Here is a 25,349-nt window from a genome sequence, read left to right as displayed (position 1 = left end):
TATATATAGTCATTATGTGGTGGTCACTCTATGGAGGTAATATTGTTCTGTATGTAATATATATATATATATATATATATATATATATATATATATTCATTATGTGGTGGTCACTCTATGGCGGTAATATTGGTCTGTATGTAGTATATACTGTATATAGTCATTATGTGGTGGTCACTCTATGGCGGTAATATTGGTCTGTATGTTGTATATATATAGTCTTTATGTGGTGGTTACTCTATGGCGGTAATATTGGTCTGTATGTAGTATGTATATATATATATAGTCATTATGTGGTGGTCACTCTATGGTGGTAATATTGGTCTGTATACAGTGTATACAGTCATTATGTGGCGGTCACTCTATGGCGGTAATATTGGTCTGTATATAGTGTATATAGTATCATTATGCGGTGGTCAGTCTATGGCGGTAATATTGGTCAGTATATAGTGTGCATGTAGGGTCATTATGCGGTGGTCAATTTATGGCGGTAATATTGGTCAGTGTATAGTGTATATATAGAGTCATTACCACCATATAGTGACCACCATATAATAACTCCACTACCACTAGTGACCACTACATAATGACCCTACATACACTATATAAAGACCAATATTACCGCCATAGAGTGACCACCACATAATGACTCTATATACAGACCAAAATTACCGCCATAGAGTGACCACTGCATAATGACCCTACATACACTATATACAGACCAATATTACCGCCATAGAGTGACCGCCACATAATGACTCTATATACAGACCAATATTACCGCCATAGAGTGACCACCACATAATGACCCTACATACACACTCTATACAGACCAACATTACCGCCATAGAGTGACCGCCACATAATATTGGTCTGTATATAGTGGATACAAAGTCATTATACGGTCGTCAGTCTAAGGCAGTAATATTAGTCTGTATATGGTATCATTATGCGGTGATCAATCTATTGCGGTAATATTGCTCTGTATATAGTGTATATAGAGTCATTATATGGTGGTCAGTTTATGGCAGTAATATTGCTCTGTATATAGTGTATATATAGAGTCAATATGTGGCGGTCATGGTGTGGTGCTAATATTGGTCTGTATATGGTGTCATTATGCGGTGGTCTCTCTATGGCGGTAATATTGGCCTATACATAGTATGTTTTCATCAATAACGGTATGGAGGTAATATTTGGTTCTGATATAGTGATTTTTTTATTTTATTTTTTAAAACAATGCATATAAATAGTTTTTGTGTTTGCAACACTAACAGCAGTCCTGGCCTGTAGCGGGGGTCCTGACATGTGCGTCGGTCCTGGCCTGTAGCGTTGGTCCTGGCCTGTAGCGGCAGTCCCGGCATGTAACCTTTTGCACTGACTGACTGTGACTAAGGGCCCTAATACACCGAAAATACGCGAAAATTGCCCTAATCCGGCCGATATCGCTCTGTGTATAGACAACAGTCAACAGACAACAGTCATCAACTAATCATTGTCTTTTGGCAAGTTCAAAAATCATTGGCTGATGATCAGGTAGTATATATCACAGACAAGACCTGAGGACACCGGGTAACGTGATCAGGTAGTATATATCTTTATTATTTATTATATACAGCAAGGGCTGTACGGACATCACTAATGATATATATATTTCTCCTTGAGAAAGGTCTACGAAACGCGTTGGAGGGTGAGGTGCAGGGGTCGTATCATAAGGGGATATGGGATTCCATGTGTTTGGCAGTGGTCTGCGGTTTTACAAAAAATTTTTCCGGTGGCAATGTCAGCCATATGATGTGTACTGTTTCCAAACTCAGCACCAGTTGGGTATAACAATGTTGCACATTGCACTTTAAGGCATATGAAATTGAGCCATTTGGAATCCCATTATTTATGTAATCTTCTATTTTTCCCCCTTTTTGTGTAATTCAATGTGATTTTGCTATGCATTTTTGTATGGTCCCCTGCACCCTGTTTTTAAGTGTCTTATGTGTATATGTAGTTTTTATGGGATAGGTTTGGGATTTATGTATGAATAAAGTATTCAGATTTTGATCATATCTAGTGGTATGTAATTTCTTTATTTGATTATCTAGGGGTTGTTTGTTTTGGTTATCTTTAGAAAGTGATGCAAACACCTCTGGAATGCATCTGGGAAAGCAGGGAAACAGTATTACAGGAATCTGCATTACGCGGTTAGCGATCCTCTGCAATAATGCCGACTCCTCTAATGGTTAATATATTTAATTAATAAAACACATTTTCGTTGTAATAAAGTCCCTTTCGTTGTTCAATAATGTAATTAAAACGAATCCATCATTGTGCAATTAAATATACTGTTAAAATAAATAAATATATATATATATATATATATATATATATGTATATTTATATATATATTTATTTTTTTACAGTATATTTAATTGCACAAGTATGGATTCGTTTAAATTAAATTATTGAACAACGAAACAAATTTTATTACAACGAAAATGTGTTTTATTAATTAAATATTAATTATTACAGGAAACTCTATTAAAGCCGTTAATTCATATTCCCGGTAATAGAGCTTTCTGTCATAATTAATACTTTACTTTAATTAAAACATCAAATGTTTCTTCTAATTATGCTATCACAATAGCATTATTAGAAGAAACATTTTGAATCATATGTGCGCTCAGCTGATCAGCTGATCGGCTGAGCGCACATATAATGAGCCGTCCGCAGCACAGTGACTTCATTGTGCCGGGACGGCGAAGAGAAAGGATGGAAGATAGAAGAGATCAAGACATCGGAGAGTGAGTATATAGCTCTCCCCATCCCCTCCCCAGCACTGCACCCCTCCCAGCAAGGAAGGGGGGGGGGTCACTTAACCCCTTCCTTGCTGGTATGGGAGCAGTCTGGCCCCCAAGGGGTTAAGTGGGGACACTTACTTAACCCCCTGGGGGCCAGATTGTTCAGTATGGCACCCAAAGGGTTAAGGGGGATGCAATGCACCCTCCCTTAACCCCTTGGGTGCCAGACTGTAAGTGGCGATCTGTAAAGATGCTGCATACTGTAAGGTGCACAACACCGCTCACAATGATAGGTGTTGTGCTCCTGTTTGTGTGTTTTTTGTGTGTTTCTCCCTTTTTGTTTTTCAGTTATCGGTATCCAGTGGATTACGTCAGATTCGATGGACTACGTCGATGACCAGTGGTTGTTTGGATGTTTTAAAATAAAATGGTCAATGAGGTGTGTGAGGGTGTTTTTAGTGGAAGCCTTCTAATAGACGGTATCCATTACTAAGTCGGGGCCTAGTGTTAGCCGGTATAAAATGGCTAACACTAAGCCCCCCATTATTACCCCAGTACCCAATGCCACCAGGGGTACTGGGAAGAGCCGGGTGCCAGTGGTCCTGGAGCGTCAGAATTGGCGCTCCTGGACTAGGGCGGCAGCAGGCTGGTAAGATTTAGGCTGGGGAGGGCCTAAACCAATGGCTCTTGGCGTAGGCTTCCCCTTATTTTCATAACCAAAAATCCAAACAACCGCTGGTCATCGACGTAGTCCATCAAATCCGACATAATCTACAGGACATCGATATCTGAAAAACAAAAAGGGAGAAACACACAAAAAACACACAAACAGGAGCACAACACCCATCATTGTGAGCGGTGTTGTGCACCTTACAGTATGCAGCATCTTTACAGATCGCTGCTTACAGTCTGGCCCCCAAGGGGTTAAGGGACGATGCATTGCGTCCCCCTAAACCCCTTGGGGGCCAGACTTATGTCAGACTGCACCCATACCAGCAAGGAAGGGGTTAAGTGACCCCCCTTCCTTGCTGTTATGGGTGCAGTGCTGGGGAGGGGATGGGGAGAGCTATATACTCACTCTCCGATGTCTTGATCTCTTCTATCTTCCATCTTCTCTCTTCGCCGTCCAAGGCACAATGAAGTCACTGTGCTGCGGACGGCTCATTATATGTGCGCTCAGCCGATCAGCTGATCAGCTGAGCGCACATATGATTCAAAATGTTTCTTCTAATAATGCTATTGTGATAGCATAATTAGAAGAAACATTTGATGTTTCCGGGAATATGAATTAACGGGTTTAATAGAGTTTCCTGTAATAATTAATATTTAATTAATAAAACACATTTTCGTTGTAATAAAATTAGTTTCGTTGTTCAATAATTTAATTTAAACGAATACATACTTGTGCAATTAAATATACTGTAAAAAAATTAATATATATATAAATATACATTGATTTATATATATATATATATATATATTTTAACAGTATATTTAATTGCACAGTGATGGGTTTTAATTAAATTATTGAACAACGAAAGTGACTTTATTACAACGAAAATGTGTTTTATTAATTAAATATATTAACCATTAGAGGAGTCGGCATTATTGCTGATTTGCCGGCTTTTTTTTTTTCACTATTTTTGCACTTTGATTTTTTCCACTTTTTGCATTGTAATAGCAACTGCAACTACACGAAACTATACCCTATCACACTCCCACTATTGTAGCTGCAATTATTCAGCCGTTATTGCAAGGTTCGTTTTCGGTTCATAAGAATCCGAACTTCAGGAAAGTTCGGCGGATCGAACCAAACCGAACTTTTCAAAAGTTCGCTCATCCCAAAATATAAACTAAAATTACTTTTAGGCTTTAATGTACTAATGTACTGGCCGCCACTCCTTTTAGTTTATATTTACTTAATACAGGTTGTAGCCATTCTAATTTTGCTATTTTTCATTTGAAAAAGGCAAAACTGAAACAAAAATACAGTATTTTTGTTTTTTGCTAATTTGGAAATGAAGTTTGCAAAATTCACTAGGAATCCTGTTTCGCAGGGCCCGCATCGTTCATCTCTAATAAAGACCTTTGAGGCACCTAAATACGGGATGCCACTATGCACTTTTCAGTTACTAAATTTCTTAGTTCTGTCATAAACACTAAATTATTTTTTCGCCCATTATGTCTTACATGTGTTTAGTTTAGTGCATTCTGGCATATTGATTTGTGTTACCTATCCTGGTGCTTTGACCATTTTTCTCGGACAATCCATACGTTTTTATATTATAAACTCATGATTTTGTTTATACTAGCACAAAATTATACTCACAGCTTACTGGGAACAGCCAAACTCTTTTGCCACATTCTATGTCGGAATACCTTGACATGAAGAACTGAAGAGTATGAGTATGGCTATATTCACACAGCGTTATTTTTGAGTAAAGAACGGATGCTGATTGCAATGGGATCGGCGTCCTCTCTTTACTACAGAGGTGGCATTGCATTGAAGTCAATGCAATGCCGTTCGCTGTATGCACACATCGTTATTATTTTAAAATAATGTACCTGTCTATTATTTTCAGACGGTGTCCACCGAGCAGTGTCCAAAAATAATAACTGTTCACACAATGTAAAGTTGTCCAGTGGCTGCACCCGACGGTGCCCACAAGTCAGTTGTAAAGAAAGAACTTTCTTGAGGCTGATACAGAGGTGTCGGGTGCAGGAACATACTTAATGCAGCCCGGCGGCCGACAGTTTAACAGCGGCCGTTGCTATGCAACGGACACTGTTAAACGTAGTGTGAACATAGCCTATGGCTGCATACTACACTAAATAAAGTAAGTTGATATTATGTCAAATAGGGACTAGCGAATTTACAGTACTAGCGAAGAGCTTTGCTAGACTCGGCCATCAACTTGTCAGCCTGCTGCTTTTGAACTCTGTGCCACTCCACTCTGGATGACTGGAAGAACTGGATCCAGTCCTGGGGAACTGGAAGAAATTTCCCAGGACTGGATTCATCTTTTACAGGCACCTGGAGCAGAGCAGCACAGGGTTCAAAGGCAGCAGGCTGACAACCCAATGGACAAGCCTAGCGAAGCAATTCCATAAATTTGCTCATCTCTAATGTCAAAGCTGGGTATATGCACATACAGGTATAAATAAAAGATTATAGAAGATTTGGTAGAAGGTAATCCTTGTGATATAGGTGCAGTATCATCTATTGTATTGATAAATACATAGTTTTAACATCCTTTATATGGTATGTTATTTAAACAAGTTATTAATGCAGTAACATAAAGGATCCTGCTTAAACATATAAAGGAGTCTTGTTATTTTACCTAATGTGTCAAATTAGACATAAGACTCCTTTGGGACCAGTTGGCCAATAGAGAAAGCAAAGTAAAGCAAGAAATAAAATTGTTAACTGTAGCAGACAGACATTTTACACAGCAGGGCAGAGACTTCAGAGCTCCAGTACATCATGATCAATAATGCAGAAGGTACTTGTAGGAGCCCATTTAGAGATGAAATAATAGTTTGTCTCTTGTAATCCATAACAAGAAGGCAGTCTTCATTCTCCTGGCTATTGAAAGCTCACAAAATGTCCTCTAGTTAAACTTCAACATAATATAAAGATCAATGCAATGAATCAAAAGGAAAGTCATTGCAAGAGCACGACTAGAATGGATGTATAATGCATGAAAAGGTGATGGACGTTGTCAGAATATTTACTGAAAATGAATGGACAAAAATTCAATATGCAAATCGGATTTTTTTTATGGTTTACTGCAACTGATATAATGTTAGGAACCAAACATCACACTCAGCTCCTGGCACTGCCGAAGCGGCCGGCCGGCCCCCTGTGAACGCTGATGGCATCCCTGGCAACCGGCTGGCAGGTTTGCTGGGGACGCGCCGGCTAATGTGTGTATGTTGCCGCAATTGGGTCTTCCCCCACCCCAGCCAAGCTCCAATCTGTGCTGGAGGGCTGGAGTTTCAGTCCCCAATCATGTCCTGGGCTGGGACTCCAGCCTCCATAAAACTAGTCCCCTCACTCTTTCCCTTGTCTGAGATAGAGCCTTATACCCTGAGTGACTTCTTGACCTAGCATTTTTTCTGACTGTTATACTGGTATCTTTAACTTTCTGGCTTGACTTTGTGACTACTCTTTGGATTACATTTTTGTACTGCACAGACCGCTAGTTGCTGACCCGGATTCCTCACCTTTCTTCTTTGTGTTTGTTTGAGTTGTCCATGTTCGGTGTCACACCTGTACAGGCTAGGGACCGTCGATCAGTTGTTCGCTGCTGCTTAGGGCAGTCGAGGCAATTAGGCAGGGGCAGCTGGGCGGGTGTCAGTGCCAGGGATTCATCTGTCTTGTGTCATCCAGTCTCCTAGTCCTGACATATAATCTGTCAAATATCTGTTAGTCATCAGGATTTCTCTCCCAATGTTAGAAACCTCCAACTTTTAGGCTATGTTCACACAACGTACATTTTATGAAAAGAACAGCTATTGTTTTAATTAAAATGGCCAATGTATTGAACAACAGCCGATGAAATAATTAATATGTCAATTATTTCCGGCCATTGTGCTTTGGTTTCATTGCAATTTTCAATGCAACAATGACCGTTGTTTGGTACTCAGTACAACGGCAGTTGTTTTTCAGTGCTAAACAATGGCCGTTGTCCATACGTTGTGTGAACCTAACTTTAGAGGCAAAAAAAGAAAATGACTTGTTGTCATCTGCAACAGGTGTTGGTATTGTTAAAATGTATCAGAGTTTTCTTTTATAATGAACACTAAACCAAACTTTCTGATAGCAGGGGGACACTGAGGGACACAGGGCACTGGAGGGACACTGAGCATCCCTCTGCCATCATCCTCTCCAGCAGCCACAGCCCGCACAGCTCTGGGAGTCTGGTTGTGACATCACCATGTTATCCAGGAAGTGACATCACCATGTTATCTGGGAAGTGAAGCCTTGATGCAGTAGTAAGTGCAGGAAAAAAAAGCAATTTATCTGCATTTCCCATAAAAGTGTATATTGGTGATTTGTATAACTTATGGGGGGCAATACAATACTTTAATAAAAATTTTCTCTGGGCTTCTCCTTTAAGAGCAGTGAGTGATAGGAATTTGATTTTTGGAGATGGTATTTTCATCTAGTTAGTTATTCAGATTGACATATTGTGGAGTTAGGAAGGAATTTTTGTCCCTAATATGTGGCTGTACGCATTCATCTTATAAGGGTTCTTGCCTTCTTCTGGATCAAAACTGGTGAACACATATAATTCAGTGAAAATAATGTATTGACCAATTAGTTATAAGGTAGCAGTATATACTATATGTATATACAGTTTGTCTGCACATTAGGTTCTAGTAACTCTGATGAATTATTCATTAAATTACAGGAGTCTTCATAAGGAATTATATAGATTTTGTGATTTGATTTGATGCTGCAAATAAGTACATGGATCTCGATTCACACTCTATTCCTTCACAGCTGGTGTTCTCTCAATTGAATTACAGCTATATCTGAAATGAGGTTAGAAGCAATATTTTCCTTCCATCAGCACTTAGGGGTATTATGCATGTCAATGGCACTACAAATTAGAAGTAAGTGTAGTATGTATGAGTAAAGTTAGGAAAACAGTTATTTAAAGGGACCTGTCGGCATGAATAGAACTTCCCATAAAATAGGTATTGGCAATAGGTATAATTCCTATACTATGTAAATAAATAAAAAGTAAATAAACTTTTAGGCTATGATTCCAATACGTACTGAGAAGCACCAACAGTGGTGGGAATTAATGATCATCAACATTACAACAATGGCTGTTGTTAGTGCCTATCAGTACAAAGTGGGAACATAGCCTAAATCTAGTACATGCTATATGTAAATTAAGGCAATTTTTTCATTGGGACAAGCACCTCACCACAACTAGTCACCTTGCCATTATTGTTATTTTATCTCGATAGGTGTGATTGACAAGTCTGTGCCTTTGTCCTCTATCTCTCTTACTAAGTTTTATACTTTACCTAAAAGAGATGGATGATGTAGGTACAGACTGATCTGTCAATGAAACCAAATTCTTTGTGCCATGATGGTATTGGTACCATGTGGGTGTAGATGGGAATTTGATGCAGATTCTAGATGCAGATCTCCGATCGGACAGGAAAGGGGTAAGAGACCTCCGACTTTCACACTGACTGGACCTGGATTTCTGGTAAGTACAGTTTTGTTTTACAGCCTGATAGCAACAAAAAACATTATGAATGTATATTGCAAACTTGCTTTATATCACATCCACTGTTGATTTAGATTTTAAAAGTTATACCAACAGGTACACTTTAAACATTGCGATTTATAATGTGCCTGGATTTTTGGCACATTATATCACATTTAACTCCATATATATATATATATATCTATCAGAAAAGTGATAAATAATTCTCATGTCCACCAATATGGTACCAATAAAAACCACAGATCAAAGAGCAAAAAATGAACCCCCAAACAGCCCTGTAGATAAAAAATAAAAAGGTTATAGGAGGGCAATAAGTTATAGGTCACAATAGGGTAATTTCAGCATATTTATTTTTATAGAAATTTTTTTTTTTTACTGTTTTAAAAATAAAATATTAGAAAAGCTATGTAAACATGGGTATCATTGTATTTGGACTGATCTACACAATATAGATAGCATGTTCGTTTTATCGTAACGTGCATTGTGCAAAAATGAAAGGAGTCATTACAAAGTACAATTGTTCCTGAACAAAACAAGCCCTTATATGGCCCTGGAGATGAAAACATATGAGTTAGGCTGGTTTCACACATGGCAGGTATTTTTTTGGAAAACTACCACTGCAGTTTTTGTGCCAAAGCCAGAGGTGGATTCAGATGGGATGGAAAATATAAAGGGAGGACTTGTACTTCTCCTTCCTGTTGGGTCCACATCTGGTTTTGGCTCCAAAAACGGCAGTGGCAGTTTTAAAAAGAAAACTGTCATGTGTGAAACTAGCTTAAGACACCGTAGACGGCACATTGGAAAAACAAAAATACAAAAATGATAATTGGCTTCCGTCAAGGCCAAAGTCCATTGTATCCCTGAGGGGTTAGGGAAATTTGTGAATACATTAAAAAAAGCTCCCCAGTGTCTTCCTGTGTTCTCCACACTCCCTGCCGCCTCCAATGGAAATTCAGAGCTGGTCTCTAAAGTGACAGGCCGCTCAGTCAATCACTCTCTGCAGCGATCCTGTTCTGACCAGTGAATGGCTAAGCGGCTTGTCATTTCAGAGACCACTCTGAAGTTGCACCGACAGCTGTGGGGAGAAGCCAGGAAGACACGGGGAAGCGTGGACAGGTATGTATGCACTTTATTATGTTCTTTACACTGTCATCAGCCACTATTACACTTAGTGATGCACAGTCAGCGGCCAATGATTTTAGGTCAGAACATAAAGACACGATCAGCCAATGATCATTGTCATCGTCTGATCGTTGTCTTTATAACATGGCGCGATAATCTGCCAAATCGGCCTGATACAGCAGATTATCGCTGTATGTAATAGAGCCCTAAGAAATTGTTTAGACTGGTGGAAAGGAATCATTCAATCCACAATCCATTTATTCACTGAATTATTGCCAAAAACACAGTCATGACCAGGCAGGGGACTGTGCACTCCTCCTAGTAAAGACAGCCGGCCGCGCCTTGCCACGACACCTCCCCCCCCCCATGTCAGACCATCAGGTGATCGGGGGTTACGGCTGGCGTATACCAGGGAGAAGGCAAGAATCTGCGTCTCTCCTATAGTGTACACCAGGGGCGCATGTTAATAAGTCTCCCCCAATGTTTTTATACCTTAAGTTCCCTGGGTTAATTATTAAAAAAAAAAAAGTTGCATCTTTTAGTGATTTACTTTAATAGCACAATAACATTATAGGGCAGTGACAAACAAGAGAAGTGGTGAATTGCTATTTTTAGATGTAATTGTGCTTTCCTTCTAGATCTGGGCATAGCTGTGGGTTTGGCCAGAAGGGATTTAAAGGTCTGCATGTGATTTATCATCTCAGGCTGTATCTAACACATTCTCCATTGACCCCTTGCCCACAGATCTTAACCATAGAAGCATTCAGATAGTTTTTTCCATTCATCACCCACAAATCAGAAGTGCAGCTCACCACTTCCACGTTCCTCTGTTTCCTCTAACAGCAATTGCTGTCTTGTATTCAATTCCCAATATATCATGCCATCCTTGTTGAAATCTATTAACCTTTGTAAACCTAAGAGTTTCAGTGGATTGTGGCTCACCAGACTTAACACAGTTGTCTGTTAAAAGACGGCATTTAACTATCTGGTTTCGAAGTGTGATGACGCGTATTGGATACCAGGATAAATGATTTTTCGTAATGAATATTTTATGTATTTTAGCAATTTTCTGCTTCATTTTGTCACATTGTGACATTTTATACATATTTATTTATATATATAATCAGAAAGGGGGATATTTATTAGGTGCGGCTCAAAGCCGGCATAGGCTTCTGTAACATTTTTCCACTGGAAAAATGTTAAATGTGGTGCACGCAGCGGTCACGCCCTGCCGCACAAAACGGACGTTGTCAGTGAAGTTGTGAAGTTAAGTGAAATGCAGTACCAGCCAGATGAATTTAATTTCTTTAGAATTGGGATGTGGGCGCATTCGGGTGTGCCCGCATTCCAATTACCCATAAAACACAATCAGTGGCATAGCTACCATAAAGGCAGGGTAGGCAGTTGCTATGGGGCCCGTGCAGAAGGGGGGCCCGGGGGAGAAGGTCCTTCTGCTTAACCCCTTATGTAATGCAGTGTGTAAGTGACCTAATGTTCACTTACATGCTGCAACACAAAAAAAGGGGTTAACAAGTTAACAAGAAGACAGAAATCTCTGCTTCACTGCACTGAAACCTCTGTTCTCTGCTGCAATCAAGTAGGAAAATGTGCAGAGCTCCTGCAGAGGTCAGGGGTTATCAGTGCACCAGCAGTAAAGCAGACATCTCCTTGTCTTTTGAACATTGGGTCACTCACAAACTGCAGTACATAAGGGGTTAAGCAGAAGGTAGTCTGCACCTATGTATTTACCATAAGGGCTCCTAATGGTCCGTTATAGGTAAAAACAGTGGACTGTCATAGCAAGCAGCCATTGGCTCTCTGCTCTGCCAGTCACTCTTGTGGCTTCAGCCAGGATTCTACCACATTTTTTTTGGCCACGTCACAGAGCATGATTGGAGGAGGGGCATGGTCTGCATAGCGGGGTCTACAGCCCTGTACTCTGACCCAGGAAGTCTCCCTCACCTTCCAAATCATAGCAGATCCACTTCAGGCTGCGGCTTGCATCAGGGGACAGGACAGTGGAGGTAATCTCTCCATAGCTGTAACCCCTCTCTCCCCGGACAGAGAGCGCTGCTATACTGTGCCCACATCTGCCCTGATCACTCCTTCATGCTCCCTGCAGTCTCTGTCAGCCCTTGTGTTTCCCATCCTCTTGATTACTGTACAGTAACTTATAATATCATATATTCTGCTGTTTCTGAATGTTTGTTTCATTTATTTTATATGTTATTCAGAATAATAAATCATTATTTTTGGGGTGTGAAACCAATTGTCTGCATTTTTATGATTTCTTTTGGAAAAATTTGCTTTGTATTAAGAGTGGATTTGGATTACAAGAACAGCCCCGGAACGAATTATGCTCGTAATCCAAGGCACCACTGTATATATATTTATATGCGCAGTGCTTTGTGTTGGGGAGGGGGGCCCCTTAAAAAAATTTGCTATGGGGCCCCCTGAATCCAAGCTACGCCCCTGAACCCAATGTAAAGTGTCTGTTCTGTCCGTCTTGGGCAGCCACTATTCAATGAATAGCAGCCGCACAAAACTGACATGTAATTTTTTTCGGTGCGGCTGCGAGGAGTGTATACACTCCGGCCAGGATTCTATAGCAATTAAAGCAATCTACAATTTCATTAAATAACGGCAGTGGTTGCAAAACTACAACTACAGGCGTTGTTTAATGAAATTATATATTGTATGAACTTTAATTATGTAACTTTGTAAGTTGCTCTTGTGGTGTACTTTGGCAATAATGATTTGTTCTAAAAGAAAAACTTTCTTTTAGCCAGACTTCAGCAACAAAATAACAGGTTTGGTTACTTTTTCAGAGCATTTTGATGTTCAGAGTTTCATGTGTGGCTAAGGCAGTGGTATGTAAGGTTCTGAATATATATTAGTCCTGATGTTAGTAGGTGGTCTAATAAGGAGTTGTGAAAATCAGATACCAGTGGGTATACATAACTCCTTAACGATAATACGACCCTCGCACAATGAATCAGAAAAAGAAATGCAAATACAGTAGGGCTATGCGTAATACAGTAGGTCTTTACGCATAGCCCTACTGTATTTGCATTTTTTTTCTAATAAGGAGTTGTACAAGAGGAATGGCTTGAACCTATCGCATAGAGCGGGGTGGGAAATGTTTTTCCTCTCAAAGGCCATTTATAAAATTATTTGAGGGCCATACTGAAATATCACTATGATTGTGCCTTCTCAAGCCCGAAAACATCAATACCCTTTCAACAGGAAATGCAGACCCCATTAACTAATATGGCCCAAGCCTAATCAGCTAGTGACTTTGAGTAATTTTCTGTATTTCTTTTTACATATATTTTTACATAATTTTTTACTCACTCAAACGCATGGTGTGCTAAGCTTTTGAGTCTGAGTATAGAGAAGAAAGTAGTCTCTCGCTGCCCCATTCACTGGATGGGTAAACTGACAATCCCTACAATTACTTGTTTATCCATACAGTGAGTGTGCAGATCAGTGTGTGTGTGGGGGGGGGGGGGGGATGGGGGAGTCGCCTGCATTTATATTTAACATTCCTTTTGGACAGCATTGCATGGATTACAACTCTAACTATGCAAAAACTGAACAGTTGTAGTGTTGTAATCCACATGAGGCTGTTCAAAAGCTGCATACCATTTCTAATTAATCTAACTTTTAGACAGCCTCATATGAATTACAACTCCCACCATGCTGTATTGAATTTATGAATAGTGGGGGTTGTATAGTCCATCAATTTATATTAACACGGGGGGCAGTACTTGGGCCCAGTGTACCTGACAGTGTGGGTGGTACACACGCCACGCACGGCACCCTCCTGTGTCTGGCGGCTACTGCAAATAGTGTTGTACTCGGAGCAAGTATTGCATTACCCCTGATGCCCCCAGTTTGAATTAAACCCCCAAGATTTCCCCTAGAATTGTTATTAACCTTTCCATGGTACCCCTTGTATTGTAGTTAATCCCCTCTGATGCCCTAGTATTGGCGTTAACTCCCCCTAGAATTGAAGTTCACTCCCAATGATACCACCTAGTAGTGTAGTTAAACCCCAATAATGATAGTTAATCCCTTCTCCCCTTTCCCTTGTATGGTAGTTAAGCAACCCCCTTCCATGATGGCCCTAGAATTGTAGTTAACCCCCAATGCAAATATAAGTACCCAGGACCGTATTACCAGGGCAGTTTCTAGGTAATTTTAACTACAGGCGAATCTTTCTAAAGGCGCCCCCCCCCCCCCGGTGGTGCCGGGGGGGGGGGGGGGCGTTTGTTACTAGGGAGAAGCAGTGTGTGTATTATGGCATAGAGCAGTGTTATTCAACCCTTTTCAATTTGAAGAAAAAAAAAGGCATTCAGTAGCTCACAGGTGACGTCTTCTTTGATCTGAGGTGTCACTTTCCTTTTCATCCTCCAACCGGCCCGGACCACCGTGATGATTTCTTGCAGCTACGACAAATATCTTAGGCTCCGCACTTTTTCAACAACTTCCACTTTTTTTGTGTCATCTGCAGTAAAGTCAGTAGGTATGTGGGTTTCCCCCTGTATGTAGGATCCCCTGCTGTGCCCCCATTTAGTAATAGTGTCCACAGGCCCCCCTGTGTGCATCTGTATAGAAGTTAGACCTCCCTGTGCAGGTTGCCCCCCCTCCCCCAATAGATAGTGTCCGCAGTGTAGCAAATCTCCACAGCACGCGTAGCAGGTAGTGATCCCCCAATAGTAAGGCCACCAGTATGTAGTATTCCCTCTTTAGGTAATCCCCCGTTAGTTAGCCCCCACCCCCTTAGGCATTTAGCCATAACCCCTGTAAGTAATCTCTCTGATAGTTAAACATCCCCCCTATATGTAGTAACCCCCAATGTGGGAGACATGGCAGTTTAGGTAGTTAGCCCCCCAGCAGATAGCATCCCCATGGTAGGCACTCTCCCTGGTAGTTAGCCCCCTGCCTCTTTTAGACATCTTCTCTGTTAGTTAGCCCTACTCACCTGCTATGTAGGCATCCCCACTATGATTTAGCCCCCTTCACCCCGATTTAGGCATCTACCCTATGTAGGACACCCCCCCCCTTACCCCCTCTCATGCAGCCATCTCCCCTGTTATTCAGATCCCCCCATGCAGCCATATCCCCTATTATTTAGATCCCCCCTATGCAGCCATCTCCCTGTTAGATCCCCCCAATATGCGGCCATCTCCCCTGTTATATCCCCCCTATATGCAGCCATCTACCCTGTTAGATTCCCCCCAATATGCAGCCATCTCCCCTATTAGATCCCCCCATATGCAGCCCTCTCCCTGTTAAATTCCCCCCCCCATATGCAGCCATCTCCCCTGTAAGATCCCCCCCATATGCAGCCATCTCCCTGTTAGATTCCCCCCCATATGCAGCAATCTCCCCTGTTAGATCCCCCCCCATATGCAGCCATCTCCCCTGTTAGATCCCCCCCATATGCAGCTATCTCCCCTGTTAGATCCCCCCCTATGCAGCCATCTCCCTGTTAGATTCCCCCCATTTACAGCCATCTCCCTGTTAGATCACCCCCATATGCAGCCATCTCCCCTGTTACATCCCCCCTATGCAGCCATCTCCCCTGTTACATCCCCCCCCCATATGCAGCCATCTCCCCTGTTACATCCCCCCATGTAGCCATCTCCCCTGTTATATCCCCCCTATGCAGCCATCTCCATGTTAGATCCCCCCCCTATGCAGCCATCTCCCCTGTTATATCCCCCCTATGCAGCCATCTCCCCTGTTATATCCCCCCTATGCAGCCATCTCCCCTGTTATATCCCCCCTATGCAGCCATCTCCCTGTTAGATCCCCCCCTATGCAACCATCTCCCCTGTTATATCCCCCCCTATGCTGCCATCTCCCTGTTAGATCCCCCCCATGCAGCCATCTCCCCTGTTAGATCCCCCCCATATGCAGCTATCTCCCCTGTTAGATCCCCCCTATGCAGCCATCTTCCTGTTAGATTCCCCCCATATACATCCATCTCCCTGTTAGATCACCCCATATGCAGCCATCTCCCCTGTTACATCCCCCCTATGCAGCCATCTCCCCTGTTACATCCCCCCCATATGCAGCCATCTCCCCTGTTACATCCCCCCCATATGCAGCCATCTCCCCTGTTACATCCCCCCCATGTAGCCATCTCCCCTGTTATTTCGCCCCTATGCAGCCATCTCCATGTTAGATCCCCCCCTATGCAGCCATCTCCCCTGTTATATCCCCCCTATGCAGCCATCTCCCCTGTTATATCCCCCCTATGCAGCCATCTCCCCTGTTATATCCCCCCTATGCAGCCATCTCCCTGTTAGATCCCCCCCCTATGCAGCCATCTCCCCTGTTATATCCCCCCTATGCAGCCATCTCCCCTGTTATATCCCCCCTATGCAGCCATCTCCCCTGTTATATCCCCCCTATGCAGCCATCTCCCCTGTTATATCCCCCCTATGCAGCCATCTCCCCTGTTATATCCCCCCTATGCAGCCATCTCCCCTGTTATATCCCCCCTATGCAGCCATCTCCCCTGTTATATCCCCCCTATGCAGCCATCTCCCCTGTTATATCCCCCCTATGCAGCCATCTCCCTGTTAGATCCCCCCCCCCCCTATCCAGCCATCTCCCCTGTTATATCCCCCCTATGCAGCCATCTCCATGTTAGATCCCCCTCCCTATGCAGCCATCTCCCCTGCAGGGCCGTTTCTAGGTCATTTTAACTACAGGGCGAATCTTGCTAAAAGCCCCCCCCCCCCCCTCAAGTGATGCCGGGGGGGGGGGGGGGTTGTTGCTAAGGAGAAGCAGTGTGTGTACTATGGCATAGAGCACAGTTATTGAACCCTTTAAAAAAAAAGGCATTCAGTGACTCACAGGTGACTTCTTCTTTGTTCACTTTCCTTTTCCTCTCCATCTGGCCCCGGCCTCCATGACAGTTTCTTGCAGCTACAATTCATCTCTTTTGAACCTGCCAGACAAACATCTTAGGCTCTGCACTTTTACAAAAACTTCTACTTTTTTGTGTCATGTGCAGTAGAGTTAATAGGTATATGGGTTGCCTCCTGTATGTAGGATCCCTTGCTGTACACCCATATAGTAATAATGTCTCCTGTTGTACCACATATAGTAATAATGCCCCCTGCTGTACCCTAATATAGTAATTATGCCACCTGCTTTGCCTCCATATAATATATTTGCCTCTATATAATAATGCTCCCTGTGCAGTGCCTCAATGGTAATAATCCCCCTGTGCTCTGCCGCATAGTAGTAATACCACCTGTGCTGTCCACATATTAATTATCCACCCGTGCTGTCTCCATACTAATAATCCCCCCTGTGCTCTACCCCATAGTAATAATCCTCCCTGTGCTATGTTCCCATAGTAATATCCCTCCCCTATACTCTACCCCATAGTAATAATCCCCCTCTGTGCTGTCCCCATTATAATAATCCCCTCTGTGCCGTCCCCATAAAAAAATCCCCCCTGTGCTGTCCCCATAGTAATAATCCTCCCCTGTACTCTGCCCCCATAGGAAAAAATCCCCTGTGCTGTCCCCATACTAATAATCCCCCATGTGCTATCCCCATAACCCCCCTCCTGTGCTTTCCCCATACTAATAATCCCCTCTGTGCTTCCTCCCATAGTAATAATCCCCCCTAGGCACCCTCCATAGTAATATTCCCCCCCTGAGCTCTGCTCACCCTCATAGTAATATTCCCCCCCCCCCTGTGCTCCCCCTCATAGTAATATTCCCCCTGTGCTCCCCCCATAGTAATACCCCCCCCCGTGCTCCCCCATAGTAATATTCCCCCCGTGCTCCCCCCATAGTAATACTCCCCCCTGTGCTCCCCCCATAGTAATATTTCCCCCATGCTCTGCTCTACCCCCTTAGTAATATTCCCTCCATGCTCTGCTCCCCCCATAGTATTATTCCCCCCATGCTCTGCTCCCCCCATAGTAATATTCCTTCCCCTGTGCTCTGCTCCCCCATTGTAATATTCCCCCCATGCTCTGCTCCCCCATAGTAATATTCCCTTCTCCTGCTCTGCTCCCCCCCATAGTAATATTCCCTTCTCCTGCTCTGCTCCCCCCCATAGTAATATTCCCTTCTCCTGCTCTGCTCCCCCCCATAGTAATATTCCCCCCACGCTCTGCTCCACCCCATAGTAATATTCCCCCCATGCTCTGCTCCCCCCATAGTAATAGTCCCCCCTGCTCCCCCCCATAGTAATAATACCACCATGCTCTGCCCCACCCCCATAGTAATATTCCTCCCATGCTCTGCTCCCCCCATAGTAATATTCCCCCCATGCTCTGTTCCCCCATAGTAATATTCCCCCATGCTCTGCTCCCCCATAGTAATTTTCCTCCCCATGCTCTGCTCCCCCCATAGTAATATTCCCCCATGTTCTGCTCCCCCCATAGTAATATTCCCCCATGTTCTGCTCCCCCATAGTAATATTCCCCCCATGTTCTGCTCCCCCCATAGTAATATTCCCCCCATGTTCTGCTCCCCTCCCATAGTAATATTCCCCCCATGTTCTGCTCCCCCCCATAGTAATATTCCCCCCATGTTCTGCTCCCCCCATAGTAATATTCCCCCCATGTTCTGCTCCCCTCCCATAGTAATATTTCCCCCTGTATTGCTTAACACACACAACAAAAAAACCCACATTATACTCACCTTATTCTGGCATGCGGCGGGTCCCTCTCTCCTCTTCTCTCCAGCCTGCAAGAAGCAGGCCACCGCCGCACACAACTTCTTTCTCCATCACCTGGCTGGCAATACTGGCGCCCAAACGCAGCTCCGCCCCCCTCCCAGACCCCGCCGACCCAGCCGAGCAGCGCCTGCTCGAGGGAGAAGATGTCTGCCGCGGCCTGCCGCATGCAGAGTGCTCGGCTGGGTCGGCGCAATCCGGGGAGGGGGCAGAGCTGCGTTCGGGCGCCAGTATTGCCAGCCAGGTGATGGGGCAAAGGGGCGCAGGGGCAAGTAATGGAGCGGGCGAGCGGGCGGCCTGGGGTGCCACCAGCGCCCACTAGCTGTCGGCGCCCCGTGCGGTCGCCCGGCCCACGCGCCTCTAGAAACGACCCTGCTCCCCTGTTATATCCCCCCTATGCAGCCATCTCCCCTGTTATATCCCCCCTATGCAGCTATCTCCCCTGTTATATCCCCCCTATGCAGCCATCTCCCTGTTAGATCCCCCCCTATGCAGCCATCTCCCCTGTTATATCCCCCCTATGCAGCCATCTCCCCTGTTATATCCCCCCTATGCAGCCATCTCCCTGTTAGATCCCCCCTATGCAGCCATCTCCCCTGTTATATCCCCCCTATGCAGCCATCTCCCCTGTTATATCCCCCCTATGCAGCCATCTCCCCTGTTATATCCCCCCTATGCAGCCATCTCCCCTGTTATATCCCCCCTATGTAGCCATCTCCCTGTTAGATCCCCCCTATATGCAGCCATCTCCCCTGTTATATCCCCCCTATGCAGCCATCTCCCCTGTTATATCCCCCCTATGCAGCCATCTCCCCTGTTATATCCCCCCTATGTAGCCATCTCCCTGTTAGATCCCCCCTATATGCAGCCATCTCCCCTGTTATATCCCCCCTATGCATCCATCTCCCTGTTAGATCCCCCCCCTATGCAGCCATCTCCCCTGTTATATCCCCCCTATGCAGCCATCTCCCTGTTAGATCCCCCCCATGCAGCCATCTCCCCTGTTAGATCCCCCCTATGCAGCCATCTCCCTGTTAGATCCCCCCCATGCAGCCATCTCCCCTGTTATATCCCCCCTATGCAGCCATCTCCCTGTTATATCCCCCCTATGCAGCCATCTCCCCTGTTATATCCCCCCTATGCAGCCATCTCCCCTGTTAGATCCCCCCCTAATGCAGCCATCCCCCTGTTAGATCCCCCCCCCCCCCATCCCATGTAGGCATCTCCCCAGGCTCTCTGTATAAAACAACAAACAGTTATACTCACCTCAATGCAGCACAGCAGGTCCTGTGTCCCGCGTCCTCTCTCCCGGCTCTGAGCACAAGCACAGGAGTAACGTCACTCCTGCGGTTCAGGGAAGAAACAGAGTGCTGCACCTCACACCTATGGCTGATACTAGTGCCCCTAGGTTAAATAAAAAAACACATCAGAATTTTGTGTATGAATTGATCAAGCCATACTGCCCCATGTACCTCGTGCCGGTATCTGATACACATGGGTCCCTACACTAAGTCCACACCGTGCCAGTCAGTGGCCACCAACCCCGCAGGTACGCACAGTCAGGGAACGGGGGCCATGGGACGGCCCTGCGACCCCCATGCCACAGGACCAGACCCACAAACACCACACCAGAACCCGGCCAGCACCGCCACGTCACTCCTGTGCTGGAGCTCTGGGGGAAGAGAGCGGCCTCTTGTGGCCGGAGGCAGAATGCAGCCTCCGGCCACAAGTTGAGCAGAGCTGCGGGCGGGAGGCGCCTCGGCAGCTGCAGAGCAGATGATGGGGTAGGCGGAGGGGCGGGCGGGGTGACACCAGCGCCCCCTAGCTATTGGCGCCCCATGCGGTTGCCCGGCCTATAGAAACGGCCCTGCGTATTACTAGCTGCTGCTGCCCTAGGCACTATACCTGAAAAGCCCCATCTTCACTTACAAATGATTTTCTAGTTTTTGAACATCATATTGATACCTGATCAGTCTTAGGCCGCGTTCCCACATTTACTGTACGTCACCACATGCAGCCGAAACCAGACCCTCATGCAGTAACCAATAGGCGTATGGCCAATAATCCTGGTAACAGCACATGACTACTGGGGAAGAAATGGGAGTGTGGTTTTGGCAACATGCATTTCTCTACATGGAGAAACATTGGGGGAGATTTATCAAACATTGGGTAAAGTGAAACTGGCTCAGTTGCCCCTAGCAACCAATCAGATTCCACCTTTCATTTTCTTAAGCGTCTTTGAGGAATGAAAGGTGGAATCTGATTGGTTACTAGGGGCAACTGAGCCAGTTCTACTTTACACCATGTTTGATAAATCTCCCCCATTGTCTGAATCACGTTTTTCATGGATTTTAACTGCTTAAAACATAAAGAGATTTCCACATTGAATCAATGATTAGAGCCGTCTGCATATTGTCAAAGGGAATTCTCCCCACAGGATTGGTAGATTGGTAGATTGGTAGATAATAGCTCCAGGCGTCACATTTAACACTGCCACACCAGACCTGAACACCGGCATACTGTGATTGGATAACACCGCCATATCAGGCCTGACCAATACCACCATACTGTGACTGGAAAATACCGCCACACCAGACCTAAACAAAATTGCCATACTGTGACTGGATAACACCGCCATATCAGACCTGACCAATATCACCATACTGTCACTAGATAACACCTCCATACCAGACCTTACCAATACAACCATACTGTGACTAGATAACACTGCCATACCAGACCTGAACAATACCCCCATACTCTGACTGTATAACACCGCCACAACAGACCTGACCAATACCACCATACTCTGACTGTATAACACCGCCATACCTGACCTGACCAATACCACCATACTGTGACTGGAAAACACCGCCACACCAGACCTGAACAAAACTGCCATACTGTAACTGGATAACACCGCCATATCAGACCTGACCAATACCACCATACTGTCACTAGATCACACCTCCATACCAGACCGGACCAATACAACCATACTGTGACTAGATAACACAGCCATACCAGACCTGAACAATACCGCCATACTCTGACTGTATAACACCACCATACCAGACCTGACCAATACCACCATACTGTGACTGGATAACACCCCTACACCAGACTGGAACAATACCACCATACTGGGACTGGATAACACCGCCATAGCAGACCTGACCAATGCAGCCACCAAGACACCAGATTTACTGACAAGTCTGAACTGGTGGTGGGAGACTAAAAAAAATAGTTCCTTCCCCCTGCTCCCTTGTGCCACAGGTGTCTAGTGATAAATACGGCCCAGTAAGTATCTCCCCTCCCAACAGGCGCCAATATAGAGAGATATTTTAGCTCAGAAAACTCCTCGTTGTCCTACTGCAGAATAAAAACTTGGAGCCAATGAAGCTTGATGGGAGGTGTCTTACTTTGCAGCATTGTTTCTACATCTACCTAAAACCTTTGCACAATACTGTATACCTATCATTAGATAAACATAGAAAGGAGAAAATATTTCAGAGCAGACTAAATCCACCAGGTGTTTTTTTTTCTACAGTCGTCTTTTGTGTTCTCTAATTTGCAGAACGGCTTCATATTCATATACCACAGATGTGCAGTTTACCTGACCATAGAGTATATAGTACAATAATAATATTAATAATAATAATAATAATAATAATAATAATAATAATAATAAATACATCTAGCAGCACATTCACAGTGATTTTATAAAATTTAATAAAAAGTGAAAAAACAAATATATGCAAAAAATGTTTACTTAATCTCTTATTTGCCCTCTTCTTTGGCCAGAATCCTAATTCCTCCTGTGTATGCTGTAAAACAATGAACCATATCTGTAGAGTAATTCCAATGGGACCTCATGGAAATGCTATACCATGATGAATATGTTCCATTAATAAGTACTCTATGCTTCCTTAGTGTCAACCAATTTACTATCCATTTGCAAATGTTTACACTGATGCCTAGCTCTGTTTTCTTAACAATTGAGAATGATGATTAAGGGTCAAAGCCCTTTCTATGCTCCATAAATCAACAATGCACATGACGGAACAGTCTAAAAGTATCGAATCCTGGATGATGTCAAACACTTACTGTATACTAATCTATCCATCTAATCGGTTCAGAAATAGATCACACAACCTTTGCTTAACAGATCTGAAACTACTGTTTTTGTGGATTTTATCTTAGTGACATTTAAACGATGATCTTAAAGTGCCAATATACCTGCAACAGCTGGGGGTTATGCTCCTACTTTGGGAACATATCGAGAAGGCGGCTGTCTCGTAACATAGACAGATGCTAATAATGATCATTGTTAGCAGCCATCTATTTAACAAGATGGCCATATTTGCCCAATATGTTTGTAGTGTATCCTATGTGTTTCTTTGTCTTTATACAACCTGGTAAAAGTGTTTCTGTCAGGTATCACAGTTAGTACAGTTAACTGCTGTGCCTTACTCTAACCACTAGAGATACCACCGGAGATAAAGGAGCACCCCGCTTACCTACTCCATTGAGTCATTTGTCGGGACAGTCATACCCCTAAAGAAGGAGAGGAAAGAAAGGCTGATCCGCAGTAGAGCACAGTGCAAGATGGCCGCTCTCTACTGAACTTCACTCAACTTGGTAGAAAGGAAACTACTGGTTGGCTACCCCCAGAACTTCAAGCGGCAGAATCCGCTTGAAGTCTCTGCACGTATTCAGCCGTGTGAATGTACCCTTACTGCAAATCATCTGCTAAAATAAATAGAGGTTCGACAACATCTTACAAATTCATAAAAGTATGTTTACTATGACTATGACTATGTCTATGCACTTTCACCACAGCAGCACACAATCAGTTTACAAACTGCATAGTTTCAGAAATGATCTCACCCTTGGCCCGACAGCCAATAATCATGCCTTTTTGCATCTCTGATAAATCGCCCCTTAGAGCTGGGTTCACACTATGTATATTTGAGGCTGTATTTGTGAGGCTGTATAGCAACCAAAACCAGGAGTGGATTGAAAACACAGAAAGGCTCTGTTCACATAATGTTGTAATTGAGTGGATGGCCATCATTTAATGGCAAATATTTGCTGTTATTTTAAAACAACGGCTGTGGTATTGAAATAATGGCCGTTATTTACTGTTATATGGCGGCCATCCACTCAATTTCAACATTGTGTGAACAGATCCTTTCTGTGTTTTCAATCCACTCCTGGTTTTGGTTGCTATGAGGACCTGACATGAGGACCAAATACTGCCTGAAATATACATAGTGTGAACCCAGCCTTAACAATGATAGCAATGATGGGTGTATGTGCAGCAGCCTATCACACACCTTACATACCCACTAAACCAGTTCATGACATGTGACTTTCTTCATGAGCTAAGCTCTGCAGGCAACAAGTAGAAACTGAAAAGGAAGGATTTAGTATGCACAGCTGCTATTCTGAGTCGGTTGCACAGTCCCCATATAGAAAAACCAACATGAAATACAACCAGAGACAAGGACTATAGGAATTCAACTGGCACCCCAACAATGTTAGAAATATCAAAAATATTAATCTTTTATTAAATATACAAAAATATAGACATATCAAAGAAACACAAAACAAGCCCTAGCCCATAAAAACATTTAAAATACCCTCATACAGGAGTGGAAGGCTGGGTCACACCCAGTCTATAACAATAAGCAATGAAGGTATTTCATTGAAATGTCCATATTTTTGTTTATTTAATAAAAGATTGATATTTTTTAACATTTCTAACATTGCTGGTGTGCCAATTGAATTTCTACAGTCCAATATGCAAAAAACACTGCAGATACACCATAGTGAGCTAGCCAGACCTTCCTCTGGGAAGGAACAACCAAGTCAAGGAATGTCTCTAGTCAAGGAAACCACCCAAGCAAGGTATCCATCCACAGACAGCTGTTTCGGGGTGTTTGCCCCTCATCAGTGGGGAGTAGGATTCTGGCTTGTGAGAGCAACACCAAGCACTTGCTAGGCATTGCTCCCACTAGCCAGAATCTAAATGTTTTAGTTACTTCATAGAATTTGTATACCAAATGTTCCACTCCATCATGTGAGGATGGCTATGTTACCTTGAGACAAACAAAATGGTTAGAATTCCGACGAACCTGAGCATGCTCAAAATTCGAGCAACTCTGGACACAATGAAGAAAGGGAATGATTTCTTGTGAATTTACATGAGCGTGTCACAACACTTGTTCCATTTCGGCAGTGTCTCTATGTATATCCATGTCAGATGGGATTTTAAATATTGGTTTACTGCAACACCTGAAAATTTGGCGAAAATTAAAGATGAGTGAAGCAAATCTGCCAAATCAAGATTCACTGGTAATCGCGGTGTTAGTGTCGTTCTGCAAAGTGAGATCCCGCCAATTTGGAAATTCAGAAAATAAAAAATTGTGGCCGCACATGCTCACTGGGTAGGAGAAAG

The sequence above is a fragment of the Dendropsophus ebraccatus genome, chromosome 5 (genome assembly GCF_027789765.1).
Source record: "Dendropsophus ebraccatus isolate aDenEbr1 chromosome 5, aDenEbr1.pat, whole genome shotgun sequence".
NCBI lineage: Eukaryota > Metazoa > Chordata > Amphibia > Anura > Hylidae > Dendropsophus > Dendropsophus ebraccatus.
The sequence above is the reverse complement of the archived record's forward strand: the minus strand, read 5'-3'. Positions refer to the sequence as shown.